Here is a 23,831-nt window from a genome sequence, read left to right on the forward strand (position 1 = left end):
CATTCCTAGTGTAGGTTGGTGGGGTGGATGAGAATGGCAATGTAATCCTCCTACCCCACTTACTATTTACTCTTGTTTAGTCATTTTGGTCATGTCCTATCCTTCGTGACCCCATGTGGGTTTTTTTTGATGGCAAAGATACTGGAGTGGATTGCCATTTCCTTCTTTAGTGAATCCATTTTGTCAGGTAATCTGAGGTTAAGTGACTTACCCAGGATCACTTAGCTAGGAAGTGTCTGAGGCTGTATTTGAACTCAGGTCTTTCTGACTCCAGTCCCAGTGCTCTGTCCATTGAGCCACAAGCTGCCTCCACTGTACTCTAGGAGAGACTAATTCCCAAACTTGAAGTTCAGCTCCTGTAACTGATCTTGTTGAACCTCTTCCCAAATTGGGATTACTCTCTCTTACCCAAGAGTCTTCTCTTTTTGTTATAAGCTTTCTAAAAGAAGGGCCAGGTCTCCTTTACTGTAGGGAGTATAGTGGATAGAGCTCTGGATTTAGAGTTTGGAAGACCTAAGTTGGGATCCTACCCCTGACCTCATTAGCTGAGTGACCCTGGGCAGGTCTTCATCCCATAACTGCCATAACTTCATTTGCCTCAGTTCCCTCATTTGTCAAATAGGAATATAATAATAGCACCTGCCTCCCAGAGTTGTGAAGATAAAATGAGATATTTGTAAAGTGCTTTGCAAAGCTTAAAGCACTCTATAAATGCCAGCTAGTATAATTATAATATATATAACATATTAAATATTGCATAATCAGATATAATATAATTACACATGTTATGTAACATATCATGTATAATAATATATCATAATATGTTCAATTATTCTTATATATTAAATCATTATTGTATAATTTAATATTATATACTATATGCTATGTGATAGTTAATAATCTTTGTTCTTATTATTACTCTTTTTTTTTTTTTTGGTGAGGCAGTTGGGGTTAAGTGACTTGCCCAGGGTCACGCAGCTAGTGTTAAATGTCTGAGGCCAGATTTGAACTCAGGTCCTCCTGAATCCAGAAATGGTGCTCTATCACTTCGCCACCTAGCTACCCCCCTTATTATTTTTATTGTTATGCCCACCCCTGGCTGTGTGTTGGGCCACCCCAAGATGTTTTTTCTGGACTCTCCCTCTTTTTTTCCACTCCATGATCTTGGTCGTCACATCCAAACACCTCACAAACAACAACAGTGGCAATAATTGACATTTATATGGCACTCCACAGTTGTGAAGTGCCTTACATAAATTATCTCCTTTAATCCTCACAGTGTTAGTCTGAGGCAGAATCACAGACTCTGAGAGCTGGGATGGAATTCAAGAGATCCTCCCATCCAGGGCATTCTTGAATTCATACATACTCAACAAGCAGGCAGCCTGTCATTTCTTGAAGACCATTAGAGAGGAGCCTACCACCTCCGTGGGATGTCCATTTCCCTCAGACAGTTTTTCCTGACTTCAAGGCTAAATCATTCTCTTTGCCACTTCTCATTGCTTCTGGTCATGCTCTCTAGGACCAAACAGAGGCAAAATGGCATAATTAATAGTATTGGACTTTGAACTAAGAAGATATGAGTTTAACTCCTGTCTCATTAGCTGTGTGATCATGGGCAAATCCCTTCTTTAAGCCTTGGTTTCTTCATCTATGAAATGGGAATAATAATAATAACACTTACTTCATAGAGTTGTTGTAAAGACTAAATGACATATATAAAGTGTTTTGCAAATGGTTTTTCAGTTCAATGGGACAGCTAGGTGGTGCAGTGGAAATCATATCAGTCATGAAGTTAGGAAGCCCTGAGTTCAAATTCAGTCTCAGATACTTATTAGCTGTGTGACCCTAGGTAGGTCACTTAACCCTGTTTGCCTCAGTTTCCTCAGCTGTCAAATGAGCTGGAGAAGGAAATGGCAAACTACTCCAGTATCTTTGTCAAGAAAACCCCCATATGGGGTCACAAAGAGTCAAGCATGACTGAAACAATTGAGCAAGAACAACAGAACTATATGAATGCAAGTTATTGTTTCACATAATAACACATCAATCTATTCTCATGTCCCTAATCTCATGTCTACATTAATCATTTCTCGTTGTTTCATCTGATTCTCATATCACATAGAATCAAGGCCTTTCATTGTCCCAGATGCCTTCCTTTGGACACTTTCCAATTTATGAATTCTTAAACTGTGGCCAAAAAACTAAACACAATATTCCAGATGTCATCTTTACTCTATTCTTACTACCAGTTTGATTTTGAGCAAGTCAATTAGTCAGGCAACAAGCATTTATTAAGTATCCATGATGTGTCAGGCACTGTGCTAAGTTCTGGGATGCAGGAAGGTAAAAGACAGTCCTTGCTCTCTAGGAGAACACATTTTAATGAAGGAAACAACATGCCAATAATTATGTACAAACAAAATCTATATGGGATAAAATGAAAATTAAACTTTTAGGTCTTGGTTTCTTCTTTTGTAAAATGATGGGATTGAGGTTTCCTTTAGCTTTAAACCCTGTTATCATATCATCTCTCCTTCTATATTTCCTTCCTTCACACCCCAACCCCAGTGATCACCAACCCAGACCCTGAACCTTATTCCTTCTGTTTAGCTCACTTTTCACCATCCTTCTCTGTCTCCCACCCCAAGTAAACACTTCAGGAACTGTTCTTAGGAAAGACCATCCTTACGAACTTCTCACTAATTTTGACAGACAAAATGCCTAATCTTGAAGCCTGGATATATGCCTGGAAGTTCATTGTTATTTTATTGTGCTTGATGCTTTGGCCAGTCATTGCTTTGGACCCATGGTGCAGCCCAAGATGACACAAATATTTCCGACCGCCCATTACATTGGTAACTGATACTGAACTTGTAGCCCACTTAAGACTCCCAGGTCTTCTTCAGACAAATCACTGGTTAATAATGCCTTCCCCATCCTATACTCATGAGGGTGACTTTTTAAATCTAAGTATGACTATATTTATTACACTTGAATTTTTTTCTTATTAGATTCATTCCTAGATCTTTTTTAGATCCTCACTTGGTTATGCACTGTGTTAGCTGTTCCTTCTAGCTTAGAAGGAAGACCAGAAATGGAGGTTTGTGGGCTAAAAACAAACTTTACTCAGGTCACAATTTTACCTGGTTGTAATTCTTGTCATTGAGGCAATATGGTAAAATAGAGAGTTCTGGACTTGGAATCAGGAAGATTCAGGTGCTTCAGATGCTAGCTGTCATTTAACCTCTCTCAATCTTAGTTTCTTCATCTGTAAAATGGTGATAATAATAGGACCTGCCTCAAAGGGTATTGTTATGAGGATCTAATGGAATGATGTATGTAATATCCTCCCCTAAACTTCAAGTGATACATAAATGTGAGTTATTATTGCTCAAGTCCAAAGACATACATTAATTGGACTTGGTTCATTTATTTAGACCCGATGGGTAAAATGAGAGTCCAAAGCATTTCACTTCAGCAAGGAGCATTTTTTATGGTGTTGATTCAGACTAACTGCCTTGGATTTTCTTCCTTAGAGTCTCTGCTCCCTACACCAAGTGAACCTGCTCAGTTCATTATAGGTAGCTATGTTTCTCTCTCCTTCTCCCTTTCTAACCCCCTGTAACCACCCAATTCTCCTTATTTTATGCCTGAGAAGGGAGACATTTAACAACTTTGTCTTCATCAGCTCAGCCTCTTTCTTCTGTGGACAAATAGTAATAACTAGCAATTAGGCTAATACTACCTAGTGTACATTTCCTTGCTTCCCTGAGTTGTATTTTTCAAGGTGGAATATCAATAGCTTTCAAACACCCCTTGACACTGGCAGAGGACAGACTTCTTTTTTTCAGTTCCTTCAAAGAAAAAACCATTTTTCATTCCTCTTGGCCCTGGAGTCAGGAATTGATTGACTATTCTACCTGGGAAGCTGGAGTTTGGGGAGGGGGCAGTAGCTATCAGATGTTGGGAGTAACATTCTTGGTTGAAGGAAGAATGAACAGCATGTCTCTTTAAAAAATGTTTTATTGATGCCTTTTTTTTAAACTTCATAATCACTTCTGGGAAGATCCCCATCCACCCAGTGAGCACCACTGTACCCCAATGAATAAAAAAAATATGTAGCAAAGCATTTCACACCCACGACCCCCCACATCTCTACAGAAAGGAAGGAGGTGCAATTTGTCAACTGTTCTCTAGCCAAGAGAGGTCATTAAAATGCCTCTGCCTTCCTTTTTTGTTTATATTTTTGGAGTCATGTATAAGGTTCCCCTAGTCCTTCTTATTTCCCCATGCATTTATTCACACAAATCTTCCCACATTTCTCCCAGTTCTTTTTATTCATGATGTCTTGTGGTGCAATAAACATTTCATTTTTCTTCATATACCACAAGGTATTCAGCCACTCCCCAGTCAATGGGCACCCACTCTCTTTCCAGTTTTTCTGCTACCACAAGCAGTATACAACCTTTCTTTCCCCAACTCCCAATACCCCAACCCTCTTCAAACAAATTCAAATAGGAAGAGCATAATGTGATAATGACTTTCCCTGACCTTCAAGGATCCAAAACAAATTGGGATAGGGTAGAGCATGAAGCAGTTTGAAGTAGTGATGAACTCTCAGGCATTCTCTAGGTTTCAGGATGAGGCCCTTGTCTGTCACAGAGGCTAAGTTCTTTAGGACTGACCTTCTGGGAACAGTTCCTGAAGTGTTCATTGGGTTGAGAGGCAAGGAAAGATGGGGAAAGGTGAACTGAACAGAAGAAATAAGGTGCAGGGTCTGGACTGGTGGCCACTGAAGAAGGGAGGAAATACAGGATGATAGGATCATAGGATTTAAAGCAGGAAGGGACCTCAAACATTAGTTAGACCTTAATAGTTTAGTGTTTTTAAATTTTAAATTAAGTAACTTAGTCTTAATCATTTTTGTGTTCAGTCATTTCAGTTGTGTCCTACTCTTTGTGACCCCATTTAGGGTTTTCTTGGAAAAAGATACTAGAGGGATTTTCCATTTTCTTCTTCAGCTTATTTGAAAGATGAGGAAATGGAGGCAAATAGGGTTAAGTGATTTGTCCAGCTAGTAAGTGTCTGAAGCAGGATTTGAACTCAGGAAAATGAGTCTTCCTGACTCCAGGCCCAGCACTCTATCCACTGCTTCACCTAGCTACCCTAGTATTATTTAATCCCACCATTTTCCAGATGACGAAACCCAGGAATGTTAAGTGACTTGCTCAAAATCAAATTGGCAGTAAGAAAAGAGGAAGGATTTTGAAACCTGGTCCTCAGATACTCCCTTCCAGAAATAAGAGTAGAGCAGGCAAGGGAAACAGGCACCTAGGGCAGAGAGGGACACTTTCAATATTAATTTTTATGACTGCACATATTTTTAGAGCCAGAAAATTCTACTTTCTTTGGCTTGGAGGTATTTATTTTGTGATAAGTAATTTGTAAGTGTTAACAGTGAACGAAGGCTCAAAGTTTCTAGCAGAGAGTAACACACACAGGGTGAAATTTCCAAAACTTGCCTAGAGCCACAAATGCCTTGTCCAAGCACTGCTTCTCTCCTACCTTGTTAGGCAGCAAATAGGGTTCAATCAGACACATGATATTCCCCTCTGATCCAAGTCAAAATAAACAATGAGAGGACTGTGGACTTGAGACCACAAAGAATAATATCTTGCCTTGTTATAATCCTTTACAGCTATAATATGCTTTTACTTATTGGGAAAAAAAATGGGAATCTGTGTACTCTGGGGTGCCTTTTATGTTTTTGAAGTGATAGGGAAACTGTATCACCTCTTTCTAGTTGTATAGATATAATTTTCTCTTTTCTTTTCCTTGATTGGGAAACTTTCAAGTAGTTGAGAAATTGTCAGAAATGGGTGGTGGTGGTAATGGCAGCTACTCAGTAAGATACTCAAATAGGTCTGTGATCTCATCATTCTGAGTACTTCCTTCAAGGATATAGCACTCAAATCATCCATCTCTGCCCCTTCTGCTCAACTATTGCCCATATCCTCACTTAAGTTCTCTGTTAAGTGGTCCATTCAGTAGACTTGGGGGCTTTTTTGCTTTCTCTTGGCATTGCAAACATACTATTGATTATCCACAGCTCATACCATGTAATGTGCTAGTCATGATCATACATGTCACAGGGGAAATAGGTAGTGTGGTTCCTTAGATATTGCTTTTTAAAGAATTACACTCTCTTGCACATAATCAAATTAGAATAAAATAGTCTTTTATTTGGTGCTAGAGAAAGTGACCAATAGGGAAGTCAAAGACTTCCCTTGAGGGGAGAAAATGGCTTAGAGACAACATGATTCTCTGAGGCACATTTCTCCTCAACTGGAAGGAAGGCCAAAGCCTTATAGAGGATGGATGGTAGGGGAACAGATGGGGTGACCACCTGACAATGGAAAGTTCCCTTTGGGGGTGGGAAAACCTTGAGTGACAGGTGGTGGTGCTGACTTTTGGAGTTATCTCTGTCCATTAGGCCATGACTAATGGGCTTAAATCCCTTACTTCTTAGGTATGTCTGTCCTAATAGCTAGTTGGCCAGTTTAAACTTTAATAGTCCCTAAATTCTGCAATATGTCCCAACCCTATATCAATACATTTCTTTGATGATATCTTTTATACTGATTCAACTTCATAATTCCTCTGAAACCCACTCACAACCATTAGGCACTTCACCATTGACCTTTGGGGACTTCTCAATTTTAATTCTTCACAAACCATAGCCTTCCATTCAATGGGGAATGACTAAATGAATTATGATTCATGAATTTAATAAAATATTACTATGCTATAAGAAACCACAAATATAAAAAATTCAGAGAAGCATGTGAAGATGTATAAGAAGTTATATGGGGTGACATATGGAGAACCAAGAAGACAGTATAAAAAACAAATGAAAAGAACTGTGTTTTTTTATAATTAGGGTAAAACTGTGGGTTTTTTGGTTTTTGGTTTTTGGGGTTTTTTTTGCAGGGCAATGGGGTTTAAGTGACTTGCCCAGGGTCACACAGCTAGTAAGTGTCTGAGGCTGGGTTTGAACTCAGGTCCTCCTGAATCCAAGGCTAGTGCCTTATCCATTGCACCACCTAGCTACCCCCATAACTGTGGGTTTTTAAATAATTAATTGCTATTGCACTAGTTTGGGCAGTAAGCATTTATTATTAATTAATATTATATATACCAGTAAAGAATGGACTGTGTGGCAGGAAAAACACCACAGAAGACCTATGCTTTCTCTCAGAGAGACAGCACATGGTCTCAAGGAGACTTCAGAAGACCTACAAAACCTACATTGTCCTAAGAGGGAGAGTATGGATCAAGAGTGTCAAGCACAGCCAAGAAAGAGAGCTCAGTGGCCTCTTCCAACTTTTATCCTCTTTTGATAGAGGCACGTCATTATATATTGATCAAAGCTAATTGGTTAACATTATTCACTTCCATTGGTTGACATGACTTGAAGGTGGCCTAAATTAAAATGAACTCTACAGAGTACAGCAGGGAGAAGACCCTCACTCAAGTTGCCCAAGGCAGAGCCCATTATCTAGGTATGGTCCTTCACTGAGTTAGATAAAAGAATCAGTCACCATTTCTTTTGTTCCCTTTGGTTTGTCCCAGACAAGGAGAATGGGACTTTCTGGCATAGGGGGTTGGGGTGGGGGGGAAGAACTAATTTCTTGGTCCCCCAAGAAATCTATTATTAATAATTATTTTCTCACAGAACAAAGAATGAAATTGAACCTTATAACTATAATGGCTAATCTTGGCTCATGGAGAAGAATTGAGAAAACAAGCCTCTCTCCAGTCTTTGCTGAGGTGAGAGACTCAGGGGATGTAAAATTGCATATACTGTTAGACACAACTGATATATTGGCTGGTTTTGCTGAATTGCTTTTTATCTCTTATTCTTTGTTACATGAGATTGATTTCTGGGAAGGAGAGAAAGAAGGGGTATATTTGAAAATGAAGTTAAAAACAAATGATAGTAATAAAATATTCTGTAATAGGAAAATAAATTTTAAAATGGGCCCTTGTTTCATATTGCATCATTAAGGAACTTTGCAAATTACACATATAATCATCCCACTGTCTTCTCCCTATATTAATCTGGGACCAACTCATTGTCCATTTGCTATGTATCTGTGATATACACACAAATATGCATATGTGTATGCACACACATATAAAACACTATGTACCTGGTGCTGTGTGCTATATATGTATGTATACTGATGGATAATTCCTATAAGTTGTCCATTTTCAATGTCTCCCTCCTTCTTGTTGTTTAGTCATTTTGGTCATGACCTCATTTCGGGTTTTCTTAGCAAAGATACTGGAGTGGTTTGCCATTGCTTTCTCCAGCTCATTTTTCAGATGAGGAAACTGAGGCAAACAGGATAAAGTGAATTGCCCAAGATCACACAGCTGGTAAGTATCTGAGGGAAAATTTAAACTCAAGTCTTTCTGATTCAAGGTGCAATGTTCTATCTATCCACTGTGTCACCTCGCTGCCCCTTCCTACTCACATGCTATTATCTTAGAGCACAACCTCATCACTTCTTACCCAGACTACTGCCATAACCTCTTAATTAATATTCCTCCCTCAAGTCTCACCCTATTTGATTTTATCTTCCAAATAGCTTCTAAAGGGGCCTGACTATTTCTTTCTCCTATGCAATCAATGACAATATGGGATCCCTGTTGCCTCTAGGATCAAATATAAACTCTCCTGTTTCACTTTTTAAAGGTTTTGCAATCTGTGAACAACTTACCTTTCTAGTCTTATTATAAATTATTACCCTTGCCACATTCTTTGGATCTGCCAGACTGGCCTTCTTACTATTCCTTGCATATGATACTGCATCTCCCACCTCCATGCCTTTTCACTGCTTGTTTTCCCTCTGAATGATTCAAATGCCCTCCCATCTATCTCTAACTCTTAGAATCTCTTGCTTCCTTCAAAACTTACCCCAAACACCATGCTTGAAGCCTTTTTCTGATCCCCTCAGCTGCTCATGCCCCCACTTACTTAATATTTATTTTGTATTTGTTATGTATATATTTATGTTCTCCCCACCCCCATGTACATAGTACATGTACCCATAGTACATGGGTACATAAGCTCTTTGAAGGCAGGGAGCTTTTCATTTTTCTTTTTATATTTTTAGTGACTACCACCATGCCTGATACATCGTAGGAGGTTAATAAATACTTATTCATTTATACTGGACATTCTTCATCCAATTTGTTTTTCCTATATGGATAGTTAGAATCTTTATAGTGAGCTCTGCAGGATACTGCAGGGCTCAGTGCAATATAATTTTGTAAACAAGGGCAGGTAGCTATAGGAAATCTCTGATTGACTCACCTTTATGCCAGACCACTTCCATGACAATGGTAAATACCTTTGTCAAGGAAACATCTACTTGTTTCATGTCATGTTTGATGTTTATAATTAGAGGGTTGTAAAAAAATACTCTGCTGTTATATCCTTTGTAACGATTGGAATGACGCCACCTGCTGGAGACTTACTGTAGAAGAGCTCCAACCATGAGGCGAAGGTCTTTGAGGGCAAGACCATGCGTCTTTTCTTTGGCATCAGGAAGTGACGTTTACTTGTGGGACGAAGAAGGGGGAGCCTGGCGCTCTGACTGGGGCTTTTTTTTCCTGTGGACTCTGGCGGAGAGCGGAGCTAGAAATGCGCTCTCCCTTTAATAGATAGATAAATGTAGACCTTTCTCTCTCTCTTTACCAAATTCTTATTCTCCTTAATAAATGCTTAAAAGCCTAACTCTTGCTAAAGCTTATAATTTATTGGCGACCACTCATTAGATATTTAAGACAGACTAGCTAGAATTTTAGCTTTAACACCTTCTAGGAATCTTGTATAATTTTGACATGTGGATAGTAGACAGTTTATTGGAGGAGTAACTTTCATGTAGTGTTTTGTTTGATTAATTTGAGTTTTATATAGTTGGGAAAGGAAGTATATGGATTGGTAGTAGTAAATGAAATTCTCAAGGTTGCTTTATGATGGGTGGGTAATAATTAGCTCTGAGATATTCCCATGCCTTTGGTATCTTTCTCTTCTTCAGATACTTTGAAAATAAATTTTCAATGTCTTCAAAACTTTGCTGTCTCTGGTACAAAACTTTTGGGTATAGTTGGAATCTGCTTCTTTGCCATTTCTACTTTCTATATAAGCATATCAAGGACCATGAATACAATGTTGGGTCTAGCACTTGAAAAAAAGATTTTGTCATATAAATTCTTTAAAGAAAGCTTGGCAAGAGATTCAACTAAGAAAGGCTACCCAAAAGGGCAATGAAAGGTGAAATATAATGGGAAATAACTTTGGACTGGTTTTTTTTCCTCTACTACTTTCTGCCATTTTATAAGGAAATATTTCTGAGAACCTTCCACTCTTCTTTGTAAGATTTATGGATCAGTTGATGTTCTATGTTGGTATTTAACAAGGCAATAGTCTGGATGCACAGAGACAAGAAGGACCTCTATATCACTTGCAAGTTGTGTCCTAGTAACAAAAACTGAATAAATTTCTTTTTTAAAAAGGATGTTATTCAGTTCTCACCATGTCCAGTGTCTTGATTCTTTTCTCAATTTCATTTTTTTGCAGGGAAATGAGGGTTAAGTGACTTACCCAGGGTCACACAGCTATAAGTGTCAAGTGTCTGAGGCCAGATTTGAACTCAGGTCCTCCTGAATCCAGGGCCTGTGCTTTATCCACTGTACCACCTAGCTGCCCTGATTCTTTTCTCAAAAAAATATTAGTGATATATAGGTGTGAGGCTTCTCTATTATCTATATATCTTTGGTCTTTCTCATTCCTTACTCTTAAATCATATTTTCCAACAATTTTTCTCCAACCTTGCTTATTCCTAACTTTGCATTGGATTCCTTAAGTATCAAAATTAATTTACAGTAATTCAGAGGGTCCATATGTGTGAGGTAGGATTAGGGCAAATTGAAAACAATCCAAAGACATTTATTAAGTGCTTACTCAAGGAGTTCACATCCTCACGAGGAGACAATATATACATAAATACAAGCTATGCATGTAAGAGCAGTGGTATGTTGGTGAATGCTTAATAACTGGCTCTCCAGGAAGGGGCGGGGGGAGGCAGGAATGTACACATCCACACATTTAAGTTTAATTTACATTATTGAAATTTTCTCCATAATTTTCTTGTCTAAATAATCAATAAAAGAATAAATCAAATTCTGATGGATAGCATTTGCTAATTTCTGAGGTGTAAATATACACACTGAAAAATTAAACAATTATAGCTATGGTCCAGAACCAGTTAGCTCTAGTATACCCCCATGTAAGAAGGATGTCGATGCCATTTCTGAATGATTACAGAAAGATTGGATTTCTCAGAAACTTGGCTCTTCTCTTCCTCACCATTAGATGCTTCAAACTTTGGTTTCTCAGCTGGTCTGCTATTTAATATAAGATCCATAACTAGATTTTCTCAACCAATTGAAAACACTTCCTGTACGTCACTCCTGTTCATTCAGTGGCAGGAAGACCAACTAGGAGGTGATTGGAATAGACCAGGGAAGAAGTGATGAGGGATCCAACTAGGACAGTGGCTGTGTTGGCAAAGAAAAAAAAAAGGACATGTCCCTGAGAGATTTCATACAGTTAGAAATTACAAGATCTGGCAACCTATTAGATATGGGGAGCAAGGGAAAGTGAGGAGGTGAGGATGACCCTGAGGTTGCAAACCTGTGTGACCCTAAGGATGGTGATGCTCTTGACATTAATAAGGAAGTTTGGGAAAGGGGTAGGTTTTGCAGGAAAGATAATGAGTTATCTTTTGGAGATGTTGAATTTGAATACTACAGTGAAATGTCCACAGTGGGAAAAAGGAGAGGAGCCAGTCTGGGAGGATTATGTTTTGAATTGCAAACATAAATATGGTAAATTTGTTATATTTTTATTTATTTTCTTTTTAATTTATGGAAGTATTTCTATAGTAGATTTTTATAAATACACAACCGGCCACTAAGTCAGTCAACAACCATTTATACACTTACTATATACCAGGTATTCTGCCAAGCACCATGGATACAAAGAAAGGCAAAAGAACAGTCCCTGATTTCAAAGAATGAAGGAGACAACATGCAAACAAGTATGTACAAAGAAATTGTATATAGGATAAAACTGAAATAATCTCAGAGGGAAAGCACTAAGATTAAGGAAGAGTAGGAAAGACTTCTTGAAAGAACATAGAATTTCAAGCTGAGATTTGAAAAAAAATTAAAGTCAGGAGGTGAAAGTGAGGAGGGAGAGAGTAATGTCAGCATGGGCCATAGATCGATAAAAGGCATGGATTCAGGAGATAACCTATAATGTGCAAGGAATGGCAATTAGATCTGTTATCAGTGGGTTGTAGATTATATGGAAGAAAGTAAGGTAAAAGAAGACTGGAAAGATAGGAATGGACAAGATTGTGAGGAATCTTCAGAGGAAATGGTGGACTTTCACCTTGAGGCAACAGGGAGCCCCTGGAGTTTATCAAGTAGAAAAGTGACATAGTCAGGCCTGTGCTTTAGGAAGATCAATTTGACAGCTATGGGAAGGATGAACTGGAGTAAGGAGAATCTTGCAGTAAAGAAAGCAACTAGAAGGCTACTATAATAGACCAAGAATAAGGTAGTAAAGGATGCCTCAATATGGCAGCTTTGTGAGTTGGGAGAATGCACAAAAAGGAGGGTTGCAGGTAGAAACGACAACACGACAACAGATTGGATATGTGGAATGAGTGAAAATGATGAGTTGAGAATGACGCCAAGGTTGTGAGCCTGGTTGAGTGTTTGAAGACTTCTAACTACATTATATTTTAGTAATCATCTAGAACTGTTTTGCCTTAGTATATTTTATTTTTATTTATTTTTATTTTTTGGAGGCAATCAGGATTAAGGGATTTGCCCAGAGTCACACAGCTAATAAGTGTATGAGACTGGTTTTGAACTCAGGGCCTCCTGACTCTAGGGCTTGTGCTCTTTCTGCTTGCTGTGCTACCTAGCTGCCCTACTTGATGTAAAAATATATATAAAATTAGAGTAATGTCACAGACTAGATAACCATGAAGCTTAAGGTGTTAATAACAATACCCCAGTGTTTGATAAATCTAAGTATATAAATTACTTAAGGAAGGAATCCCTCTTTGACAAGAATTTCTGGGAAAACCAGAAAAGTCATAGAACTTTTGGGGTTTAGACTCACATCCTACACTATATACCAAAATAAGCTCTAAACATACCTGACCTGAATGTAAAATGTTATCTCATGAACTAATTAGAAGAAAGGGAAAGGAGATCTCTTTAATAAAGATAAAGGGATAGAGATGATCACAAAAGACAAAACTGACAATTTTGGTTATATAAAATTAAAAAGCTTTTGCATGGAAAAAATACAATGAAAACAGAATAAGAAGAGAAACTGCTGAGTGGGAATATATTTACATCAATTATGGTGATAGAAGTCTGATCTCATATATACATATATACCTATCCACATATATAAGCATATATATATATATATGAAATTGACACAAATATGACCAAGAGCCATTCCTCAATAAGACAAGTGATCAGAGATATAAACAATGTTGAAAACAATTGCAAACTATAAATATCTATATAAAAATGTCTTTCAAGTAGCTAATTGTTAGAGAAACGCAAATAAAAATAACTTTCAGGTTTCACCTCATATGCTGACAATTGGTGAAAATGACCCCCTCCTTTCCACCGTTTGCAACTGACAATGTTGCAGAGGCTATGGGAAAATGAGCACATTACTAGCACTGTGGTGGAGCTGTGGCTTGGTCTAGTTATTCTACATATCAATTTGAAATCCTGCAAGAAAAGCAAGCAAATTATTAAGAGCTTTTGACACAGTTATTCAGCTACTGACAGAAAGCAACAAAAATTATGTGGTTAATTCTTGTAGCCATTTAACATCATGGTCAAACTCCCCGGTCAGTCAGTCAATAAGTATTCATGAAGTACTTACTACGTGCCAGGCAATTGTGCTAAGTGCTAGCAATAAAAAAAAGAAGGGCAAAAACCAGTCTCTGCCATCAAGAAGCTTACAATCTAATGGGGGACATAATAAGGAAACAAATAGGAAATAATTAAGAGAAGGAAGGCTTTAAAGTTTGGAGGGAAGGCTTCCTGTAAAAAGTCTTTAGCTGGGAAGTAAAGGAAACCAGAGCAGTCAAGAGGCGGGAAGGGAGAGCATCCCAGGCATGGGAACCAGCCATGAAAGAATATATTCAGCTGAGCCCACAGCATTCAGAACTGGAATTTCACAACTTCTGTGTAGCTTATATAGCCATCAGTCCTCCATGGGGCAAAAAATAGAAGAGTCTGTGCATTATGAATTTAGCCTTTATTCCCATTTGTATGATCATAGAAGTTTAGAGTTAGAAACTCCCAGATTTATTTTAGCCAAACATTACTTGACAAATTTTCTCTACACTAACCCTGAGAAGTGATCATTTCATTTTCCCTGAAAGACGGACAGTGAAGAGAACCTACTACTGCATGAAGCTGCCCATTCCATGTTTAGATAGCTCTAATTCTTAGGAAGTTTTCCTTTCCCCGCCTCTGCCATTAGATTGTAATCTCCTTGTAGGTACAGACTGATTGTCTTTGGCCTTTTCTTTCTTTCTTTCTTTCTTTCTTTCTCTTTCTTTCTTTCTTTCTTTCTTTCTTTCTTTCTTTCTTTCTTTCTTTCTTTCTTTCTTTCTTTCTTTCTTTCTTTTTTTTTTGTAACTCCAGCATTTAGTGTAATGCCTGGTACAAAGTAGGCATTTGATAAATGTTTATTGATTGATTTTTGTAAAGCACTTAGTGTAGTGCCAGAACATAGTAGGTCCCTAATAAATGTTTATTTGTATGATTAATTTTTATCCAGTTAAAATATACCTCTCTGGGATTTTTACTTATTGCTCTTTGCTCCTCTTCCTATGGCCAAACAAAACAAATTGAATGTCCCTTCTATGGGAAGTCCTCACATTTGCCTTTCTCTTTTGAGGTTCTTCCCTTTAATCAGTATTGATGATGAAAATATCAGTTTACCCTAAGGTGCCTTCAGTTTTTTATCCCATGCTTTATACTCTTTAGAACTATATTCTAGGTTCTTTTTTGGTGGTCTCATTTGTCCCCACATTAGTTGACAGAAATAAATATTAATCATCAGTTTGGTCAAGTCTTGGAATAATCCCTGTTATAGTCTTGATGATTAATTAGTTCATCTCCTGCTTGTCCATGTCAAGTGGAGACATGACTGGTTCAGGATTTCCCAGAAGTAATATTACAATTCCCTCAATTCTGATGACCTCTTGTGACTAGTACTGCAATGATGCCTATCATAATGGCCCCTGTGGGCAGCTGGTACACTTGCCCAGATTTATACAACTAGTAAGTGACTGAGGCAAGGCTCAAACTCAGTTCTTCCTGATCCCTACTCTAGATATATCTATCCTACCATATAAGGTATTTAGTAATTGCTTATTAGTTATAAGTTGTTGTTGTTGTTGTTGTTGTTGTTGTTCTTAAGGGAGAGACCACCACTTGGTGCATTCCCCCAAAATTTCAAAACCTGTCCAAATTCAAGTTCTTCAATCTAAATACCTCAGTCACTTACTAGTTGTATAAGTCTGGGCAAGTTACTTAATCTTGTTCCTCAAATGGAAAATTGGAGCAGCTACCTGGCACAGTGAATAGAGTGATGGGTCTGGAGTCAGCAACACCTTAGTTCAAATCTAGCCTAAGATATGTACTAGCTGTGTGAGCATGGGCAAGTCACTTAAAATCTGTTTGCCTCAGTTTCCTCATCCATAAAATGGAGATACCAAGGGCATCAGCCTTCCGGGGTTGTTGTAAGGATCAAATGAGATAATATTTGTAGTGTTTTATAAACCTGAAAGTGCCATATAAATGCTAGCTATTATAATGACACCAACCTCATAGGGTTGTTGTTAGGATTAAATGAGAGAAAATATCTGTAAAGTGTCTTATAAATGTTAGCTGCTACTGCTGCTATGATGTGCCATTGATAGGTGCCAGGGACACAAAGATAAAAATGATATAGAATATAAGCTCCTTGAGGGCAGGGGCTATCTATTATTCTATCCATATAGAACTTTAAGATTTAAACTTTGAAGTTTGCAAAGTACTCTCCTCAAGTCAGTATCATGAGGTATATAGCACACACACACACACACACACACACACACACACACACACACATACACTCACACTATCACCCCCCACCACCACCATGATCTTCATTTTACAACTGAAGAAAGTGAGGATGTGATATCTTGGCCATGGCCATTATCTAGTCAATATCTATGGTGGGATTTGAACTCAGGCTCCTGACTCTAAATCCTAAGGTCTTTCTATTGAGTCATATTGCTCCTCTGTTCCCACCCCCCACAACCCAGACTTCAAAAATAGGGCTACAGATAGGGACTAGACCCATGATTTCACTGATATAGGTAACTTTCAAGTGAGGAAACTCACTCTACCATATAGTCTTAAAAAGTTTCCTGGGGTTGGGAGAGGTTAGCCTCTCAGGGTCACACAGCCAATTAGTGTCAGAGGTAGGACTATTTCAGTTGGAAAAGTATTGGACTAAAATATGAAGGTCCTGGGTTTTGGCAACAAAGCATTTTAGAAAAATAGGTCAATGTAAAAAAAGAAAGAAGGAAGGAAACACTCACACTTGGCTCTTTTAGCAAAGACCAGGAGTTTTCTAAAGAGGTTGTGATGTTGGATTTGCTCCTATGTGAGAAAGCTGCTAAAAACAGAGAAATGAGGCTGGGATGCTTTTGAAGTTTCAAAAGCTTGAAGCGGATGGATTAAGGCAATAGAAACCAGAGGGGCCAGCTTCAGGCTTTAGATGCTAAAGCAGCATTAAGAGTTGGGAGTATAACCCAATGAATAGCAGGTCATGAAAAATTGAAAGCAAACCCAGGATGGAGCTTTATACTTATGAATAACAGTTGAAGTCTAGCAGACAAAGGTGCCACATTTCATTTGTGTTCTATTTCTTTTATTATTGCTACATTTTATAGGGAAAAAAGAAGAAAAAATCATTGTAAAACTACAGCTTTTTAGTAGAAGATGCCCAGGATTGGTCCAGTGATTCAAAAGAATGACTTGAGCTGCATACATTAAGAAAGATACAGCTTCCAGAAAACTGGAGGCATAAATCTTTCTGTATACCACCTCTGCTCACACCACATCTAGAATATTGTGTTTGATTCTGGATTTTGCATCCAGGAAGGGGTGAAGGAGGTTGCTAAGCTGGAGAACACCCACATGAAGGTAACGAGGATTGTAAGGGACCTTGAGTCCATACCATATGATGAATAGGTGAAGGAACTGGAGGCATTTAGCCTAGAGAAGAGAAGACTCAAGGGAAGAGCACATGATAATAGTCTTCAAGTATCAGAAGGGTGGTCTGGTGGAAGAGGAAGACCCCAGAAGGCAAAACCAGGAGCATTGGTTGAGAGGTGCCAATAGGCCATTTTCATCTTGATGTCAAGGAAAAAGCTTCCTCACAATGAGAACTATCCATAGGTAGAATGGGGTGCCTGGGAAAACAGAGATTCCCCTTTGCTGGAGGTCTTTGAAATGATAACTATTTATCAGGTTTGTGGTAATGGGGGTTCTTTTGTTTTTGTTTTTGTTTTTTTGGTGAGGCATTCAGGGTTAAGGGACTTGCCCAGGGTCACACAGACAGTAGGTGTTAGGTGTCTGAGGCCGGATTTGAACTCAGGGCTTCTCGACTCCAGAGCCGTGCTCTATCCACTGCACCACCTAGCTGCCCCGGGTTCTTTTTTAAGTATGGTTTGGACTAGACGGTTGCTGAGTCCCCTTCCATCTCTGAAAATCTGTTGACTCTGTAAACTGGAGATGTTTGCCTTGAGAAAGAGATGGAGAGGGAAAATGATAGCAGTCCTTCAAATGTTTGAAGGACTGCTATCTTAGGAGGCATTAAACTTATTTCATAGAGCTCCAAAGGATAGAACTAAGGCCAATGGGTAGTCTTAGGTAGGCAAATTTGGGCTTAAATTTTCCAAGCATTAGAGTGGAACAAAAATGGAAAATCTGATTGTCCTCCAAAGGGCTAGGGCTGGGGGCTCAGCCTCCCTATGTATGCAGGGTCTTGTTGATTGTGCTAGAAGGCAGGGGCAAAAAGTTTATCAGCACAGTAGCCACAAGTTAAGTGACCAATGTGTGGAGAGAGAAAGAATCTTAAGTGTATTATGGGGAAAGAAGCAAACAACAAAGGTCCAGGTGGGAAGTAACAGATCAAGGAGAGAAGATAAAAAGGAATATAGTATTACAGGTCAGGAATTATAGAGTAGGATTGCCTCAGGCACTGTTACCTTTATAAACTGAACCAAGGCCCATCTGAGCTTGATACTCTTTTCCATCCTACCTCACTTCCACCCCTCATAAGATCACAGAATGTTAGAATTGAAAAAGACATCAGCGAAGTTCTGATCACTTTAAGGAATTCAACCCTCTCATTTTACAGACAAGGAAAATGAAGCCAAGAAAATTAATGTGACTTGCCCAAGGTCACATAGTAAGTGGCAGTGATAAGATTTTATCTCAAGTCTTCTGATTGAAAGTCTTTCCACTGTACAATTCAAACACTGGGGGAAAAGGGGGGCAGCTAGGTGGTGCAATGGATAAAGCACAGGCCTTGGATTCAGGCAGGACCTGAGTTCAAATCCAGGCTCACACACTTGGCGCTTATTAGCTGTCTGACCCTGGGCAAGTCACTAAACCCTCATTGCCCTGCCAAGACAAAACAAAACAAAACAAAAAACAATTCAAACATTGCAACCATTATTAGTAGCAGCCTGGAACATTTAGGGCCCCTACAACCTGAAAGAGGGGGAGGTGATTTGGTGTGTAGTGGGAGCTAGGGAGAGGTAAAGGAGAAGGGTTGACGAATGAACGAGCCTGAGATCAGAAATTATCCATGTATCATCTACTGAGTATATAATCCTCACAAATCAAGAGTCCATCTGTATTTATAAGTGATTTTTTCCTCAAGCACAAACACACACATATCACGTGTACACACATGCATGTCCTACTTTGTTCCTTTCCTTTATGTTTCTGAGGTTTCAGAGTCCAGCAGCTGGAATTTTCTCTGGCATACAGTGCTTCTGGAGGTGGAAGAAAGGTGGCCAAAGAACCTGACTAGCATGATGGATGTCCGACTCCTGGAGGGAAACGGATCTTGCATGTGTCTGCTCCCTGAAGCATGTGGCAGCTTTGAAAAGCACAGAGAAACCTAGCTTATTACTCCATCACCTACCTCTGTGGTACAAATCAAATTCCTGGAGATGAGTGCAGATACTGAAACTGCTTACCCCTCTCTGGGGGGGATGAGAATACTCAGGTCACAGCTCCATCCACCTCCCGGGCTTTCATCCCTCCTTCAAGCTCCAAGGGAGAATGAGCCAGTCTAATTGACTACATGACATACCTTATAGCCCACCTTGTCACAATTACCTTTCAATTTCTGAGGTTCCTTTTTGTCATTATGATTATTGATATCTGGATATGCTTCTCTTAGGAAAGAATTTTGTTGTTCAGTCATTTTCGGTCACCTCTGACTCCTTGTGACCCCATGTGGGGTTTTCTTGGCAAAGAAACTGGAATGGTTGCCATTTCTTTCTCCAGCTCATTTTACAGATGAAGAAACTGAGGCAAACAGGGTTAAGTGACTTTCCCAGGGTCACTTAGCTAACAGATGTCTGAGGTCAGATACCAAGGCAGGTACTCTAACCATTATACCACCTAGCTTCCCTGGGAAATAATTACTAGTCCCTTATAGATAATGGGGGAGAGCACAGTAGTTGAAATTTGGCCTATCTCTATCTCTATTTTTATAGTGTGCAATGCAATTCCACAGAAAGAACTTGGAACTTGGAGTTATGAGCCTGGGCTCAAATCTCACATTAGATATTGATTAGGTAATGACCATGGACAAGTTATTTGGCTTTTCACAGCTTCATTTTATTCAACAGTAAGATAAAAATAATACTTATACTTTACATTGCATACATACCTTATAAGATTGATTTGAGGAAAGTCTTTGCACACTTTAAAGTTTAAATGTTAAAGTCCTCTGTTGTTCTTTGTCCTTCATTCTCAAAAAGGACCATAAAAGTCTTCTATGGATATAATGATAGCTCTGCCAGCACAGAAAATCTCTTGCTGCCTCCTATACCCGCACCGTAGTAGACACCTGGAATGCTTACATTTCTTCTTTGTGGTCTTAGTCCCTCTCATTCTTCTCAATCATCTTGTAGCTCCCAGCTTGGCTTCCCTACATGTATCTTTTCACATTTTCACTAGGAGAACCGAAATAACTCACATGAGCATAGAACTTTAACGTTTACAAAGCACTTTCCTATCAATAATCCTATGACTATAATTCCCATTTTACAGAGCAGGACTGAGTCTCAGAGAAGTTAAGCACATGACATCAGAAAAAAGATTCAAACCCAAGTCTCCTCCTCTAACACCAGCTCTCCATACAATTTAGCATGCTGCTACACTGGGGTGTTGTCAGGCTCAAATGAGATAATGGATACAAAGCATTTGCAAACCTTAAAGCACTGTACAAATGCCAGTTACAATAATTATTACTATTACTATTATTATTAGCCTTCAGTCACCAGTTTTCCATTCTGGTGATGACTTAATTTCCTGATCTTCTACTTTCTGTCTACTGAACTCAAATAATTTTATAGAGTAATATAGGAGGCATGCTTGTAAAGATTTAATAACCAGGCTCACTGAAAGAAAATTTATATATGCCCACACTTTTAAGTTCAACCTTAATTATCAACACTTTCTTAAGACTAGAAAATTTTAAAAAAATAATAAATCAAGCCCTTATATTGTGGATTTCTGAAATAGAAATGTTTACACTCAAAATTGAACAACCAACTCAAGCAGGTTAGATTTGGCTCCAGTATAGCCTTCCTACTATGGAAAAAAGACACTTTCAATATAACCAGAAGAGCTAGCCTTCCAAATGGGTGGTCTCTGTTGTAGAGTAGAAAAGATGTTGGCTTATCAATCAGCAGACTTGGGTTTGAGCTATGCAATCTGGGTTGAGTTACTTCTTTAAGCCTCAGTTCCTCATCTGCAACATGAAGATAATAATTCTTATACTATGTACCTTACATGGTTGTTGTGAGGAAAGAGCTTTTTAAATGATATAATGCTATATAAATGTGATTAAATAACACTGAAAAGCTATTCCACTAGAAACTATGTCAATTGGTGATGCTGTATAAGGCCTGAAATTCCACTCAGGAGATCTTCTCTTCTGGGTTAAACACATTAAGTCTAGGTGGTCAAAACCAGAGAGCAAGAACGAGTTATAGAACAGGGCAACTTTGCTGAGGGGGAGAGGGTTGGGGAATGTCTTTAGTATGAGATGTTATCCACAGTGGACTGGCCAAAGGATCATATGGGCATGGTTCCCTTGACAGCCACAGCCAAAATGAAGTTACTAGAAGAGGAGAGGGGAAATTGTGTGGGGATATCCAGACTGCTATAAGATTAATTGTAATTATCCTAATGCGCAATTCTGATCATGTCAATCATGTATCTCACTGTTCAAGAAATTTCAGTGTTTCCCTATTGCCTACTAAAGTACCAAATCCTTACCATGTAATTCAATTAATTTACCATTCATTACATTCAATTCAATTCAGTTCAATTCACATGGCACAGCCTACTTTTCCAGGCTTATTTCATACTCTTCCTCCTCCTTCTCATGTAGTTTATTCTTTAGTCAAACTGGTCTACTCATCATCCCCTCAAAAAAATCCATGTTTTCTCCCCTATGAACTTCTGTTCATACTATTCCTTATGTTTCAAATGCTTTCAATTATTCAACATGCTGTGGGAAATGAATATTTCTCACATATTTAATAAGCAATCGTTGTATTAGGATCAAGGTTTTCCCCCTTTTCCACTTTCTCTCCCAGAAATCAACCAATGTAGGAAATTTTTCTTAGAGATTTATACAGGCCAAGATTGAATCAGACAGTAAAAGCCTAAATTTAGGGTAATGGGTATATTCCTGCTCATTGTGTTTGCTCAGACAGGTCCAGGGTTGATTTTTCCTATTATTAAGACAGGCGAAATGGAAACTGATTGACATAAGTCACATACTCCAAGATAGCCTACCTTCCATTTGATTAACCAATCAGAGTTGAGTAGGCATCCCCAAGAATACCTCTTCTTTGAAGGACATATGAACTGTGACCCTACCACCATTAAGGATCTTTGGTTTAAGAGAGATGGCCAAATGACCATCCTTTTATTAGGAACCTGCTGGCACTATTAATAAAATGATTAAATTACCCAGAAACTATGTCTCTTGGACTTTTTTATCATCACAATACTAATTATTAAGCACATGCTAAATGAAGAGCACTGTGCTAAGAGTTAGAGGAAGAGAATATAAAGTTTACACAACAAAGTTTATGAATCTTATAGCTTAGTAGGGAGCTGAAACAGATAACTATAAAACACAGTATTATATAAATGGTTATGGAGAGGAATGATTTGAATATAATTGAAGAAAGCAGGTCTAAGGTCACCAGTCCTATTCCCTAGTCCTCTAAACTTCATAAGGGGAACTGCAGGATACCTTGCATGGTCCTGGTAATAGCATATAGGGAGCATGATGAAAGTTTAAAGGAATTTACTGGCTCTTAATTAAATTTTAGTCTGGAATAAGAGTTTTTGTTGGGGTAAACAAAGAGAATTTAAAAAGAAAGCTTTGACCTAAGGACTTTGACCTAAGGAGCTTTTTGTTCAACTGGCTAGGTGAAGTTGGGAAGGGAAGATTTTTCTCACAAAAGTGTTCCAAGAGAATTAGAGCAGTTAAGTGACTCACCCATGATCACAAAGCTAAGAGTCAGAGCTCAGATTGGAACATTGGTTTTCTCAATTTAAGTCCAGTGCTCATTCTATTACACAATGGGTTTATGTTCCTGACCTTATATTACAGGTTCTTGTGACTTAGGCTAGGGCTTATACCAATTGTTAAATTTTCATTGTGAACATTTATACCTGAGAAATCAGTTATAAATCAGGGCTTGAATTACTGTTTCGTTGGTTTCTAGGCTTAAGAAAGTATTAATAATACATATTAAACTTTAAAGTATATTACAAACTTTTTTAGAGAGGAAGGAAATCTGGTTGTTAAACATTTACCAGAACACCCCTGGTTATGCTTACCAAAACAGCTATAATATCTTCCATGTGGAAAAAAGATGCTTAACAGCTATAGTTCAGAACTAATTATATGGGAATAGTAATTCAATGGAGAAATAGCACATGGGACTAGAAGCTCAGCTCAGTATAACTAAGAAAGTAATTTAGTAGATGATAATTATACTATCAGTGCTGATCAGTGGGAAAAAACAGCCCAGCAGATGACAGCAGCAGCTCTGCAAAGTAACAGCAATTAGTAGATTTAGAGGCAAATAGGTGTCCCAGATGGGACATCTAGACTGTATATGGTGCTTCTCCCACTGGTGGTGTGGGAACCTGTGGGAGAATGTGCTTCTATGTGCATAAATACATTTTAAATTATTTATTTGTTTATTTTTACTAGCTATTCTCAAATGGCTGATAAAAAGCTAATGTGTTCTCTGATTTGGTCCAAAAAAAGGAAAATATTGATGTAACCTTGCAAGCTGTGGACTTGG

Source organism: Dromiciops gliroides, chromosome 3, assembly GCF_019393635.1.
Source record: "Dromiciops gliroides isolate mDroGli1 chromosome 3, mDroGli1.pri, whole genome shotgun sequence".
Taxonomy (NCBI): Eukaryota; Metazoa; Chordata; class Mammalia; order Microbiotheria; family Microbiotheriidae; genus Dromiciops; species Dromiciops gliroides.